Source organism: Cebus imitator, unplaced genomic scaffold (assembly GCF_001604975.1).
Source record: "Cebus imitator isolate Cc_AM_T3 unplaced genomic scaffold, Cebus_imitator-1.0 Scaffold37, whole genome shotgun sequence".
In the NCBI taxonomy this organism is placed as follows: domain Eukaryota; kingdom Metazoa; phylum Chordata; class Mammalia; order Primates; family Cebidae; genus Cebus; species Cebus imitator.
The window spans coordinates 6,772,518-6,788,280 of NW_016107352.1; the positions used below are offsets into that span (position 1 = coordinate 6,772,518).

The 15,763-nt window shown below is 36.3% G+C and overlaps 1 non-coding gene across 1 annotated transcript; it reads left to right on the forward strand.

Moving 5' to 3' along the window:
• Positions 1 to 9,231: 9,231 nt before the first annotated feature.
• Positions 9,232 to 9,371, forward strand: LOC119470678. The gene has a single exon (XR_005199619.1). It is a non-coding gene; the product is annotated as a U4 spliceosomal RNA (small nuclear RNA).
• Positions 9,372 to 15,763: the final 6,392 nt, after the last annotated feature.

Below are 15,763 nucleotides of genomic sequence, written 5' to 3' on the forward strand. Positions count from 1 at the left end.
CAATTGCTGTCTTCCCCCTAACAATCTTTTCTGTCATTGTTTGATATTCTTTTTACCTCTTTTCTCAGTATATCCTGTATTAGTACTATTCGCTTACTCGGACATTTTATTGAGTGCTTACCTGTGGTCCACACTATATTAGGCATAACAAGGATTAAGTATAAGCACAGAAAAAAAAAATGTAAAGGTTTTTGGCATAAAAACACCATTAGTTATCCCACACTCAACAATAAGACCTGTTGCTCATGAAGTACGTAATTAATATATCTATTGCACTTAAATAGAAACGTTATGCACAGGCCTATTATAATTTATCTTGCATTGTTTATCAACTTTAATACAAATTGTTTCTAATTTATTTAAAATAAAATATAGAAATTCAACATTTTTCAGATAATGCCATATTTTTACCACATTGATTTCACTGTTCATTTTTTAAAATGTTGCATTAAAATAAACTTCTTATCCTCTGTTAGAAAGTCAGTCATACAATAAGTATGGCCTTTATAATTGATGGGGATAATATAAGTGTTTTCACTCCTCCTACTCCCAGAACCTAAGGTGATTTTAAGATTTCCTCTTATCTCCTGGCAGTTATAGAGTCATGGGGGAATCTGAAGGAAGCTCTGACAGTGACTCATGTAACAAACAACTGAACCAGTAGAAAAGAACAGGCACAAATATGTGTTGGTTAAAATTTGAGGAAGAGAGTTTAGAAAACAGGAGAATTAGGAACATAGAAATGAGAGAGTTGTAGACAGCTACTGAACGTACTCCGAAGAAATAGGTGAGTGAAAAATGTTAAGATATTTTTAGAACACCGTGAAATATATTGACTCCTGATCCTTCTGCATTTCACCCTTCCTTCACCACTTCCTCAGAAGGTATCAGTAAAGAAATACACATTTTAGTTACTTGCAATGAATTTCAGAAGAAATTAAGATGATTAGTTACCAAGTAGAACAACAACAGATTAGGGTTATTAGGATGCCAAAAAGTAGGAAAGCATATTTGGGATGTGATACTAGGGATACAGCATGCAACTGTAGCTTTCTGAGGCTACTTAGTAGTCAAAGGATGAACGTTTTATCTCTCATTACAATATTAAAGAAAAAAACAGCAAACATTCATAAAAATACTTTTATTTTAAATAAGTATGAAAGATAAAGAGGTCCTGCAAAGTTTCTGACTTAATAGTCTGGGTGTGGCCCAAACATTTATTTTTGCAAATGTCATCAGGCAATTCTGGTAGACAAGCATCCCTGAACCACTGCTGTGCACGCTGACGCCTCCATGTCTGGGAGAATTTCTAGTAAAGGTGATGTGATAGCAATGATAGTGACTGTGCTGGATTTCAAATGGAAGTGGAAGAGGTTTGCGAATTAAAAAAAATAAACATATGCACTGTAAACCAAATATTAGATCTAATATTTTTAGTGAGTTTTCATTTGCCTTTCAATTAATTACATTTTACATGTGGTTTTCCTTTTAATTGTAAGGTCTAAAAATTCTTTATAGTTTCTGTCTTTAATGGCATTTTAATGACATCGTCTTCCAAAATTATATAGCTATTCATTTACTCTTCTTGTGATGTTTTTGATATACTATCAGTCAATATCTTTGTGTGAAATGGGAGAGGGAAGTAGGGCAGAGGAGTGAGTGCCAATTGTGACTGAGTTTTGATATTCCCTATGATAGATTCATAAAGTGAACCTGTATGCTTTCCAGATATTTATATTTGCTAGACCAGTTTAAATACAAGATTTTTTTTTTTTTCTTAAAAGGGTGAATAAACTCTTTAGTAAGCCAACTGTACTGGCCTTTTGTGGAATGTATTTATAAACATTTTATCAAATTTTCACTCTTTCAGTGTTCAAACATTCTGCCTTTTCAGTAGCCAATTTAACTAACTATATTTTTTCATAAATTTCCATTCCATCTATATTTTTAGAAGATTGGTTTTTATGCATATTATTACAGCTTCTTAATTCATTCCAAATATAAAGTCGCAGCTGCTTTTTTACTTTTTAATATTATGTACTCTTATTTTATTTCCTTTTCTAATTTTCTTCGTTAGCAGCTTTTCCATTTTACTGATCTTGTCAAAGAACTAGCTATTTGAATTATCTTCTTTAAAAACTTGCATATTCACCGTTACGTAAATTGTTACATACTTAATGTATAACACCTGGGTCATTACAGTATTTTTTTATTTTATCAAAGCATCAGTAAGCATTATTTTCAAATTTATAAATTTTTGATTAGGTTGTTTTAATTTTTTTTTTTTTCTTTTCTATTTTGGTGAATGGGATTTTATTATGTTGTCTAGGCTGGACTTGAGTTCCTGGGCTCAACCCCTCCTTTCAGCTGGGACAATGAGCATATGCCACTGTGGCTGGCTCTAGTGGGTCTGATTGCTTAGTTGTGTGTATGTGTGTTTGTGTTTATGGCAAACTTAATAATTTTTATTATTACCCAAATGTGTTTTGAATTCTTATATATTTTGATTTGTGCATATATGAGCATGCATGTATAAATGTATTAATTTCTATGTAGATACATTTAGGCAAGGGTAATTAATGATTTGCCTCAGCACAATATGACTTACAATTACATTGTCTGTGCCCAAAAAATGAAGACCACAAAATTAAAGATCACAATGATTAATTCTTCCTTTTTATATTCGTATTTTTTTATTTTTATTTTTATTTTTTTTGAGACAGGGTCTCACTCTGTCACCAGGCACGAGGCTGGAGTGCAGTGGCTTGATCTCGGCTCACTGCAACCTCTGCCACCTGGGTTCAAGCAATTTTCCTGCCTCAGCCTCCCGGGTAGCTGGCACTACAGGGGCATGACACCACGCCCAACTAATTTTTTTTTTTTGTATTTTTAGTAGAGACCGGGTTTCACTATATTGGCCAGGATGGTCTTGATCTCTTCATCTTGTGATCTGCCCACCTCGGCCTCCCAAAGTGCTGGGATTACAGGCTTGAGCCGCTATGCCCAGCCTGTATTTGTATTTCTTGAAAATACTTGACATAACACTGCTTAATATTTTTCTTGTTTATACTTGTATACATATTATTCTCATCACCATAACATGCTCCTTCCTTCCATTCATTAAACACCACTGTGATTTACCATTTCTTAGTTAACGACATGTCACTCTCTCTAAACCACTCCACCTAAACTCAGCAGTCACAACTATTTTGTTATATAAAACATTTTTGTATTCGTAAATGTACCCAAAAGACTACAGTTAAATCCACTAAACAGCTTTCTGAGCATAGTTTTTGAATACTGGGACACAGAAAATATATACTCAGTCTTTGCTTTGGAATTGAGAATGCTCAGAATCAGAGATTTTGATTTACTCGCTCAATATTACATAGCTGGATGGTCATCAGACAAGAATAAACTCTTTCTGATATTCAGATACTTAGCTGGTCATGCAGAATTGTAGATGAATAAATAAATTATATATGTATATAGTGGCAGCATGTAAAAATGAGATGTTTCGCAGAATTCCCTGGGATATTGTATTAGAGCTAAAGAACAAATAGAAATAAAACTTCAAGTAAAATAGTGACCTTTTTTACATTCAAGTGCTATGACTATTTCTTGATTCTCAGTCAGTTAGTAGTCATGTAAAACCTATCTATGTTAAGGAAACAGGATTCAATAGGGCTATAACCAGGAAGGTTAAATTTGAATAACTGTACAATTGCATTAAAACCATCCATCAAGTCTAAATGCCTACCATTATTTTGGTGGATTCTGATTTCTTTTTTGATTCATCATTTTCAAATGCAAAATAATTGTAGGATTCCAAACTTTTGACCTTTAGAAAATGTCAGAAGAAAGGAAAATGCTTTCTATAATGTCAATAGGTAGTTTATTTCCAAATTATGTAGTAATTTCTTTCTTTAAATTAGTTCAGAACACTTTTGATAACTAACTAAATTTCCTTAAAAGCAAAGACAAAAGAATGAACTTCTTTTATTCATTAGATTATCTTGATGGTTCTTGGTAGATAAAATTTATTTTACCTATGGGAAGCCTTTATCACAGTTTGCCTGGCAAAGCTCTCCTTTTTCCCTAGTTTACTGACATGATTATTACTAGTGTCTCTTTCACATTCAAATGTGTACCAGCTTGGATGATAAATTATATAGTCACCCTACTACCAGTTCTATCAGTCAGGGTTCTACAGAGAAATAGAACCAGAAAGAGGAAGGGAGGAAGAGATGGTTGGATGGCTGGATAGCTAGCTAGTTGGAGAGATAGCTAGCTTGCTAGATACATAGATACATGGAGTTATATAACTAGTTAGAGATTTATTTCAAGGAATAGGCTTTTGTAATGATTATGTGGGCTAACAAATTTGAAATCTGTAGAAACTACAGCCTGCAAACTCTGGAGCAAAAGGTGATACTGTATTATTGAGGAGTAATTTCTTCTTTCTCAGATAAATGTTTCGCTTTTAACACCATTCAACTGATTAAATAAAGAATACCCTCCTCATCAAAAATAATCTTTAATTGAGGTCAACTGATTATAGATGTGAATTACATCTACAAATACCTTCCTAGCAACATTTCGAATAGTGTTTAATTGAATAGATGGGTACAATAGCCTAACCAAATTGGCACATAAAACTAACCATCACACTAATCAATACAAAAACTAGGAAAATTTTTCACTATGATTTTAGCAATGGGGAAAGATGTTTAAGTTCACTTAATTGACTTATGTAATTAACCAAAGCTTTTCTGTCCCTCTATAAAGCATACTAAAATATGCCCATAACACACCTAATAGTCACAGTTAAAAGTTTATTCTCTTGCCCTCAAATTTCTGCTCTTATCAGTTGATTGACATATATACCATAAATCAGTTGTGTTTCACCCAAACTATGTATTTCTCCCTTTAGCTTAAATGTTAGCAATTTTCAGTGCGTAAATTTGGCCCTTACTCTATGTCCATTTAGTACATATTCATATTTCAAACTGGCTATATTTTGATATCATTAAAATAGATGCCTTATTTATACTGTTATGGAAAAGGGTGAAGTCACCTTTGCAAAAATTATAACAGAGATCATTGTGACAATGAAAGAGATGTGACCTAACTGACACTATCTTGCTTCAAATCTCCAAGATGTTCTTGTTCATTCTTGAGCATAGACGAAACTAACTTTGGGAGGAAATTCGTTTATAGTTTAAGTTTGAAACAAAGATGATAACAGCTCTTTCCCAAAACAAACCCCATTTCTGCCTGTGGACTAGACTGCCTTTCAGGACTCACAGATTAGCTGCAAGATTAGAAATTACAGTTTAGAAGTCATGCAGCTGGAGGCTCAAAGATTCTAAGCCTCTCAAATTGCTCCTGAGGATAACACCACTATAGTAAAACTTAAGATCAGTCCTTAAGATATTTTGCAGACCCTCCACTGCATGGATCATCTGGTACCATCCAGATTGATAAACTGGCTCATCTGGTTTTATGGCCTCCACCCAGGAACTGACTCAGCAGAAGAGAACAGCTTCAACTCCCTATGATTTAATTTTGACCAGACCAATCAGCACTTTCCACTTTTTGACTCCCTACCCACCAAATTATCCTGAAAAACCCCTTCCCTGAGTTTTCAAGGAGACTAATTTATTATTGTGAGTAATAATACCACTCTGATCTCCTCTACAACCAGCTCTACCTAGATTAAACTTTTTCTCTACTGCAATTCCCGTCTTGATATATTGATATTTCATGTTTTCAGGTGTGTATCTTAGTTTGGATTATAATGTTAGTTAAAAACTAACATTTCAGTTAGTTAAGTGTAACCTACTGAAAGGGTTACGCTACTGGAGAGACTGTCCCTGTCCTTATCAGCAACCCACTGGACCCACAAAAACTCTCCCAGTCTTCTGTAGTGTCAGGCCACTTCAAACAACAGAGAGTTTCATTTTTTTTTTCAGCTTTATTGACAAATAATTGACAAAAATTGTATATATTTATGATGTACAACACAAAAAGATATACGCATCGTGAAATGATTAAATCAAGCTAATTAAGATATCCATCACCTCACTACTTAACTTTTTTTGTGGTAAGAATATTTAATATCTATTCTCAGTAATTTTCAAGTATGTAATACATTACCATTAACTACAGTCAGACACTATATGGTAGATCTTCAGAATTTTTCATCCTATGTAATTGAAACTGTGCTCTTTGACCAACGTCTCCCCATTCCCCCACAACACCTAGGCCCTGCAAAGTGCCATTCTACACTATGCTTCTAGGAGTTCAACATTTTTAGACTCCATGTATGAGTGAGATCATGTAGTCATTTCTTTCTAAGTCTGGCCTATTTCACTTAGCATAATGCTCTCCCAGTCCATCCATGTTGTTGCAAGGGACAGGACTTCCTTCTTAAAATAGTTTTTAACTTACAAAGATTACAAGTAGGAAGCCAAGGTACTTTCACAAGGGATGTGCAAACTAGTCTTTACAAGAAGGTGAAAGTCTTCCAAGGATGATATGAGGAAGAGATGGCACGAAAGGGCCCAAGTCTTTCGCTTTTACAGCAGACTTGAACTGTCACTCCAGTGTTCCAAAGGAGTAACAGTGGGGTCACTTCAGTGTCTTAGCCACTCCTCCTAAGTGGGTGGGCAGCACCTATAAACAAGCTCCTGCTAGAAAGCCATGTGGAGAAGTGACAAGAGAATATCCAGACAGATGTTGCAAGAATGGAAAACAGAATCTACAGTTAGGGTTGAAGATTTACCTGCATAAGGTAGTAGTAGTGAGAATTTTGGATGCTAGTTCTGTTACTTTTTAGGTTCCTGAGTTCCATTAAACTGAAGGCTCTTCAACTCAGTTGAAAAATAATAAGAAAAGTGATACATACCACAGAGGGCTGTAAATTGCATAAAATGAGATAACCTATAAAGTTCTTTTAGCTCAATGCCAGATATACAATAATGCTCAATATATATTTACTATTTCATTATTATTACGAAGTGACTTTTAGAAATAAAGGCTTTTTCAACAATAAATATAACAGGGAACCCTAAAATCAGAAATTTAGCACATATTGGAGCTTAAAGGCATAAAAGTGGTACAGTGATATCAATAAAATGATCCAGTTAGATAGTCAAGGTTAGGTTTAAAGACAAGATGCATTTAATGGAAATGGAAATGGAAATGAAGGAATTAACAATAAGACTTTTAATCTAAGCTCACTCTAATTTTTGACAACTGTGCCTCCCCCACCCCCCATCTCTCTCTCTTTTGTTTTTCCAGAAGAGGTCTTGCCCTGTCACAGGCTGGAGTGAAGTGGTGCGATCTCGGCTTACTACAACCTCCACCTCCTGGGTTCAAGCGATTCTCCTGTCTCAGCCTCCTGAGTATCTGGGATTACAGGCCTGTGCCACCATGCCCACCTAATTTTTTGTATTTTTAGTAGAGACAGGCTTTCGTCATAATAGTCAGTCTGGTGTAGAACTCCTGACCTCAAGTGATCCACCCGTCTCAGCCTCCCAAAGTGCTGAGATTACAGGCATGAGCCCCCGCACCCGGCCACCCTCCATCTCTATATCCACCTTCATTTACCCTTTGCTTTACTGCTCAGGTTATTGTTTCATTTTCACAACTATTAGACTCCCCAGAAACTGTCTCAGCAAAGCAAATTGGTTTTTTATACTTTAAGTTCTGTGGTACATGTGCAACTCGTGTAGGATTGTTACGTAGGTATACACATGTGTTGGTGGTTTGCTGCATCCATCCTCGTCATCTACATTAGGTATTTCTCTTAATGTTGTCCCTCCCCAATTCCCCCACCCCCAATTTATCCAAAAAACAAGGAAAAAAAAAAGTTTGTTTTTATCCTCTGTAAAAATATTTTGTTTGGTTCATAATCAGAACATGCAGGACAGCTTTTGGCCATAATGCGTGATCTGACATTCATTCGTACATTGATATATTCTAGTAGAGGTAGAGAGAAAAAAATGAGGCCAGGCTCTGCAAATGATTTGGGCACAAAACAAGAGAAATGCAGCTTTATTTTATTTTATTTTTTTGAGACGGAGTCTTGCTCTGTCACCAGGCTGGGGTGCAGTGGCGCAATTTTGACTCACTGCAACCTCTGCCTCCTGGGTTCAAGTGATTCTTCCGCCTCAGCCTCCCAAGTAGCTGGGACCACAGGCACGTGCCACCACGCCCGGATAATTTTTGTGTATTTTTAGTAGAGACAGGGTTTCACCGTGTTGGCCAGGATGGTTTTGATCTCTTGACCTCGTGATCCACCCGCCTCGGCCTCCCAAAGTGCTGGCATTACAGGCGTGAGCCACAAATACAGCTTTTAATGTACAAAGTTTACAAGTGGAATGGATCTTTTTCACAAAACTCATATACTGAATAATAATGTGTGTAAGCCATGCAGGACCCACTGGTGATGAAGTTGGTATTATAAAAATGAATCATAGTTTTATAAATGTCATCTAATTTTGATAGAGCCCAGAAAGATTTTAAGCTTTTTGACTTGCTGTTTGATAATCCAGAATTAATTGTGATGATTATCATTAAAAATAATCATTCACGCATATTTTGATATATGTACAGCAGGCACTAAAACTATTCCCTCTTGTTCTTTCAGTCTCTCATGTAATTAAGCAGTACTGGTTTCTATTATGACACTTGAACACAAAGTTAATATTGGAATTTAGTTTGCTCACCCCTTCTTTCCCATGGTTTTACCAAAGCTCATTTTTATTGCAAGCCTAAAATCAAAATTCGAAATTATTAGATTAAGACAATCTATATTTGCCATCGGACTTGTGAGATTTGCCAACTTCCAAATACGATACTGTTTCTTTGACTTCCATTAATCTATGCATGATGGTGCTATCCTTTAAGATAGTCTTTTCTAAGCCAGGCACAGTGGCTGACATCTGTAATGCCAGCACTTTGCGGGGCAGGTGGTTCACCTGAGGTCAGGAGTTTAAGACCAGCCTGGCCAAAATGGCGAAACGCTGTCTCTACTAAAAGTACAAAAATCAGCCCTGCATGGTGGTGCACGCCTGTAATCTCAGCTACTTGGGAGGCTGAGGCAAGAGAATCACATGAAGACTAGAGGTGGAGGTTGCAGTGATACAGTGCGCTTAGATCGCACCACTGCACTGAAGCCTGGGAGACAGTTAGGCTCCATATCAAAAAAAAAAAAAAAAAAAAAGCTTTGCAAGGTGGCAGTATCGTAGCCAATGAGGTTTATCCCAGGCACGATTATTGCTAATTGAAACTTTTCCCAATACCCCGCCATGACGACTTGAAATATAGTCGGCATTGGCAGTTTTTGACAGTCTCTACGGAGACTGAATTAAAAAAAATAAATAAAATAAAAAGATAGCCTTTTCTTTCATTGCGACAGTAATGAACAATTAAGTTTTATTCTTCTTCTAAGGGATGTTCCTGAAACTTATATAAGTAAATAACATACAGCTTTTGTGAAATATTTTCCAATTTGATATTTCTTTGAATTTAACAGAAAACTTAGAAAGAGCCCTTACAGTTTTGGGCAGACAGTGCAGTTTCTATAATGAGGTACCTCTTGTTTTCTGCAGTTGTGGTATAGCTCTTGCTGAGTGATATCTAATTTATATTTATTTTCTATTGTCTCTGACATAAGTGTTTTAATAAATTTTAATATATCACTTTTACTCAGAAGGGGAAACTGAGGTTTTTCTCCATAAGAATGTAAAGTCAGTGACTGATTCAGATACACAAACAAGAATTCCAGTCAGTATTTTGGATCTCTCAGAAATCCTGGACACAATAAAATGTATAAGGGTTTAGTGAGAAGATCAAATGCTTGTGCTTCACTTTGAATTTAAAGGAAAAGCAATATATGTTATCACTTCTTTGAAACATAGTATTTTTGAATCCCTTAGAAATATTTCTACCACATAATCCAAAAGAGTGTCATCTCGCTTTCATTTTCTGAAGTTTAGTTTTTCCTTACAACTACAATTGTCTTTGATGAAACAACCTGTCTATTTGACAACCTCAGTAGAAAAAGAAAAAGCAGATAAAATAAGAACTAACATACTATCATTTGTAACAACGTGGATAGAAAAGAAATTCATTTTGTTAAGAGAAATAAGCCAGGTACGAAAAGACAAATATTGCATATGTTCAGTCATATGTCAGGGCTAAAAAAGTGTGTATCTCATAAAGGTAGAGAGTAGAATGGTGGTTGCCAGAGTCTGGGAAGTGTGGTGGGGAGAAGGAATATAGAGAAGTTGGTTAATGGGTACAAAACTACAGTTAGATGCAAAGTGTAAGTTCTACTGTTCAGTAGTACAGTAGGTTCAGTAGGTTATTGACTATAATTAATAATTATGTAATTTAAAATAGCTAGAAGAAAATTAGAATGTTTTCAACACAAAGGAAAGATAAATGAGGTGATGGAAATCCCAAATTACCCTGATTTTATATATATATATATATATATATATATATATATATATATATAGAATCTATCAAAATGCCCTCCAAAATATATACAACTATGTATCAATTAAAACAAGAAAACAAAAACTTCAAAAGCAAAAGAATTATATTGATACTTAAAATATTAGGATATTTACTGATTCACTCTTGAGAATAAGAAATTTATTTGAATAGCTTATATTTATTAAAAAGTAATAGCATATGTACAGAAAATAGCACAATTTAGAATGTTTGTTGCTTATTATGAACATTGAAGTAAAATAACTACTACCAATATATATGAGTAGAATTGCAATATCCAGTATTACTTTACCATTTAGAGAGTCTGTTTGAATCATGCATAATTTTATTTGGTTGTACATTAAATCTGTTACAAAGAAAGCAAGCAAAAACAAAAGAAACAAAGAACAGAGCTTATAATGACAAAGAGAAAAAAAGAAAACAAAGTGACTAGTATAGAGTTTAGGATTTGAAAGCTCAAAGTAAGACCCTCAAATGTTAATTTATTCTGATTTATTTATAATTCAAACCACAACTATAACCATGGTTCTCATACTCCCTAGGAGCTTCAGCAATCATTATAAACAAGACATAAGAAACAGGCTAAGATTAAAACTTAAGAAGGTTAAGATGTGTTTAGATGTGTTTTCTTCTAAAAAGATTCTTTAGGAAATGGTGAAACAGAGCTTAGGAAAGTATAGAGAGGCTATGAAGGAGAAAAAAGAAGTTGGTTAGTGTAAATCTGCAGCCCACACAAACACCTTCTACTTAGGCGCTGTAGTGTCTCTCCTTTATTAAGTTTCTGGAGTTCTACTTGCTTTTCACCTGAATACTTTGCCAGTATATTTAATTGTCTAAATCATCCTATATTATTTCAATATTTTTAATTTTTAAAATTTATAGTTGGTACATGGCAGGTATACATATTTATGGGGTACATGAAATATTTTGATACAGGCATGCAATATGACATAAGAAACTCATGGAAAATGGAGTATCTATCCTCTTAAGTATTTGTCCTTTGAGTTAAAAACAAACCAATTACAATGTTTATTTTGTAATGTGTAATTAAGTTATTATTGACTATAGGCACCCTGTTATGCTATTAAATAGTATGTCTTACTCATCCCTTCTGTTTTATTGTACCCGTTAACTAAATCTACCTCCCTTGCAGCCCTCCTCTACCCTTCTCAGCCTCTGGTAACTATCTTTCTACTCTCTATGTCAATTAGTTCAATTGTTTTGACTTTCAGGTCTCACAAATAAGGGAGAACACATGATGTTTGTCCTTCCATGCCTGGTTTATTTCACTTCACATAATGATCTCCTTTGTTGTTGCAAATGACAGGACCTCATTTTTTTTTTTTTATGGCTGAATAGTACTCCAATGCATATATGTGCCACATTTTCTTTATCTGTTAATTTGTCCATGAATACTTATGTTGCTTCCAAATCTTAGCTACTGTAAACAGTGTTTCAACAAACATAGGGATGCAGGTATCTTTTTGATATACTGATTGATATACTGATATACTCAGCAGTAGGGATTGCTGAATCATACGGTAGTGCTATTTTTAGTTTTTTGGAATCTCCAAGCTGTCCTCCATAGTGGTTGTACTAATTTACATTTCCACCAACAGTTTACCAGGGTTCCCTTTTCTCCACATCCTTGCCAGCATTTATTATTGCCTTTTTTTTTTTTTTGATAGAAGCCATTTACACTGGGGTGAGATGATATCTCATTGTAGTTTTGCATTTCCCTGATAATTAAGCATGCTGAGCACCTTTTCATATGCCTGTTGGCCATTTGTATGTCCTCTTTTGGGAAATGTCTGTTCAAATATTTGGCACATCTTTTGATCAGATTATTAGATTTATTCCTATAGACTTGTTTGAGCTCCTCATTTATTTTAATTACTAATCTTTTGTCAGATTCATAATTTGAATATACTTTCTCATCATTCTGTTCAACTGGGGCTCACCCAGAGAGCAGTCAAAGGCATAGTGCTGGCAGCAGCAGCCTTCCTTTCTTGAACGCACAGCCCAGAAGATGAGTTTTGTAGAAAAAATGAGTTATACATCACTTAGCAGAAATGTTAAACCCATCAAAAATAATATCTACAACTTATTTTTAATTGATTAATCACCTAAGAGAAATGATGAACTCACAAATCACTGTGATTATTGTTGTAATATTATGTGTACTTACTATTACCAGTGAGCTTTGTAGCTTCAGGTGATTACTTATTGCCATTAATGGTTTTTTTTTTTTTTCATTCTGACTGAAGTACTCCCTTTAGCATTTCTTATAGGACAGAACTGGTTTTAATGAAGTCCTTCAGCTTTTGTTTGTCAGCGAAAGCCTTTATATCTCCTCCATATCTGAAGAATATGTTTGCTATATATGCTTATTTAGGGTAAAATTTTTTTTTTCTGTCAGTTCTTTAAATTTGTCATGTCACTCCCTTCTGGCCTTTGAGTTTCCACTGAAAACTCTGCTGCTAGATGTATTGGTTCTCCATTGTATGTTATTATTTTTTTCCTGCTGCTTTTCAGATTCTTTCCTCATTTTTGGCCTTTGGGAGTTTGACTGTTAAATGCCTTGAAGCAATCTTCTTTCTTAAATCTGCTTGGTATTTTATAAACTTCTCTTACTTGTATATTGATAACTTTCTCTAGGTTTGGAAAGTTCTATGTTTTTATTCCTTTGAATAAACTGTCGAACCCTCTCTCTGTCTCTACCTGCACTGAAGGCCAATAACTTGCCCTTTTGAGGCTATTTTTTAGGTGCTGTAGATGTGCTTCATTTTTTTAAATTCATATTTCATCCCTTCTATGTAATTTCAAATAGCGTGTCTTCAAGGTCACTAATTGTTTCTTCTGCTTGATTCATTGTGCTAATGATTCCAATGCATTCTTCAGCATACCAATTGCATTTTTCAGCTACAGAATTTCTGCTTGATTCTCTTTAATTACTTCAATCTCTTTGTTAAATTATCTGATAAAATTCTGAATTCCTTCCCTGTGTTATTTTAAATTTCTCTGAGTTTCCTCAACACCTCTATTTTGAATTCTTTGTTTGCAGCGTCACATATTTATGCTTCTTCAGGATTGGTCAGTAGTGCCTTGTTTAGTTTCTTCGGTGAAGTCATGTTTTCCTGGTTGGTACTGATGCTGGTAGATGTTCTTCAGTGTCTGGGCATTGAAGAATTAGGTATTTATTGAAGTCTTCACTGTCTGGGATTATTTCTTTCTGTCCTTCTTGGGAAGATTTTTCAGATATTTGAAAGGATTTAGGTATTGTGATCTGAGGTGTATTGCTTAAGTGGGCACCCGAAGGGCAGTGGCACTTGGTTCTTGAAGACTTGCAGATGGTCTTGAACAAGATCTGGGAAAATTATCTAGCTTACCAGGCAGAGACTCTTGTTGTTTTTCCTTACTTTCTCCCAAGCAAACGGTATCTCTCTCCCTTTATTCTGAGCCTTCTAAGGCTGGAGTTGGAGTGACACAAGCACCCCTGTGGTCACTACCACAGTGACATGCTAGGTCAGACCTGAAGCCAGAACAGTACTGGGTCTCACCCAAAGCCTGCTGTAATCACTCCCTGGCTACTGTCTATGTTTGGTCAAGACGCTAGGACTCTACAATCAGCTGGTGGCAAAGTCATTCAGGTCTGTGTTCTTCCTTTCAGGGTCATAAGGTCCCCCAAGTCCTGGGTGGGTTGAGAGATGCTGTCTAGGAGTCAGGGGCTAGGTAAAAAGCCTTAGAAGTCTACATGGTGTTCTATTGTACTGCAGCTAACTGGCACTCAAATCATAGGACACAGTCCATTACTCTCACTCCTTCCCCATACAAAGGCAGAAGAGTCTCATTCTGTAGCCACCACCAACCCAGGCCACACGGACTACTGCCAGGCTACTGCTGATGTTTCCTTAAGGCTCAAGGTATCTTCGGTCAGCTTGTAGTGAATGCTGCCTACCCTAGGGCTCACCCTTCAAGGGCTTTGGGCTCCCCTCTGGCCCAGGGCAAGCCCAGAAATGCCATCCAAGAGTCAGATTTTGGATGAGGAACCTCAAGGGCCCACTTGGTGCTCTATACCTCTGTGGCCATGGTCTGACCTTAGGTGCAAGGCACAGTCCCCTCTCCTTTTCTCTCTGCTTTTCTCAAGCAGAATGAGTTTTGCCTACAGCCATCACAGTTCGTAATGAGCTGAGTCTCATCTAAAGCTAGCAAATCTCAGAGGTTCACCCAGGACCTTTTATGTAGTACCTGGGTATTACTGCTGGTTATTCAGGGCTCAAGGGCTCTTCAGATAGAAGGTGCTAAACGTTGCCAGGACTAGTGCCTTAACTGCAAGGTAGTGGGTCCTCTCTGGCTCACGGTGTGTCTAGAAATGTCCTCTAAGTGCTATATCTAAGAGATAGCACTTAGAACAGGGGCCTCACAACTTTGACCGGTGCCCCATCCTGCTTTGATTAAACTGGTATCCAAGATGAAAGACAAAGTCCTCTCATGCCACTCTTGCTTCTCATATTCTCAAGTGGAAGGAAGGAGTCTCTTTTGGATCCTTGAGCTGTGCAGCCTGGGGTTAGGAGTAGGGTTTTGCCAGCACCTTCTTGGCTGTCCCAGCTGGTGTCTCAGTATGTTGCATACCACCCCATTCCACTGCCTCTTGGTCTAGTTCAGCACTAGAACTCACCTCAGAGTTGCAGCCTTTACAGCTTAGTCTGCCTTTCATGTTTACTTGGAGTCACAGCACTGTAGGTCTCAGTGGAAGGTGTGCAGTAACTCAAGTTCGAACTGCTGCTGGTATCTGCATTTCCCTTCTGGCTACAGCTGGTGTAAATGCTCCTGCTGTGGGCAGCTGTCACCTGAGTTTGGTGTGGTTTTCCTATCTGCTCCAACAGAACAGCACTGAGTTTAATGCCTCACAATTGCTGTGCTCTCCCTCTCCCAGAGATAATCAGTGCCAGGAGGCTGCTACCAGTGATTAAAATAGAGTTGACGACAGTGATTCAGGACGGTTGTTCCTATCTCTTTAGTGTCTCTTTCAGCAATATGAAGTTAAAAATCAGGTACTATGAGTGCTCACCTAATTTAATATTTGGTTCTCATGAAGTCTTTTTTTTTTTTTTTTTGGCATAGGTAGTTGAATTGGTATCCTCTTGGATAAGGGGATGATTGGTAAAGCCTTCTATTCTGCCATCTTGCTCTGTGTCTGAATCTATTTCACATATTTTGCTCTCAAATTGTT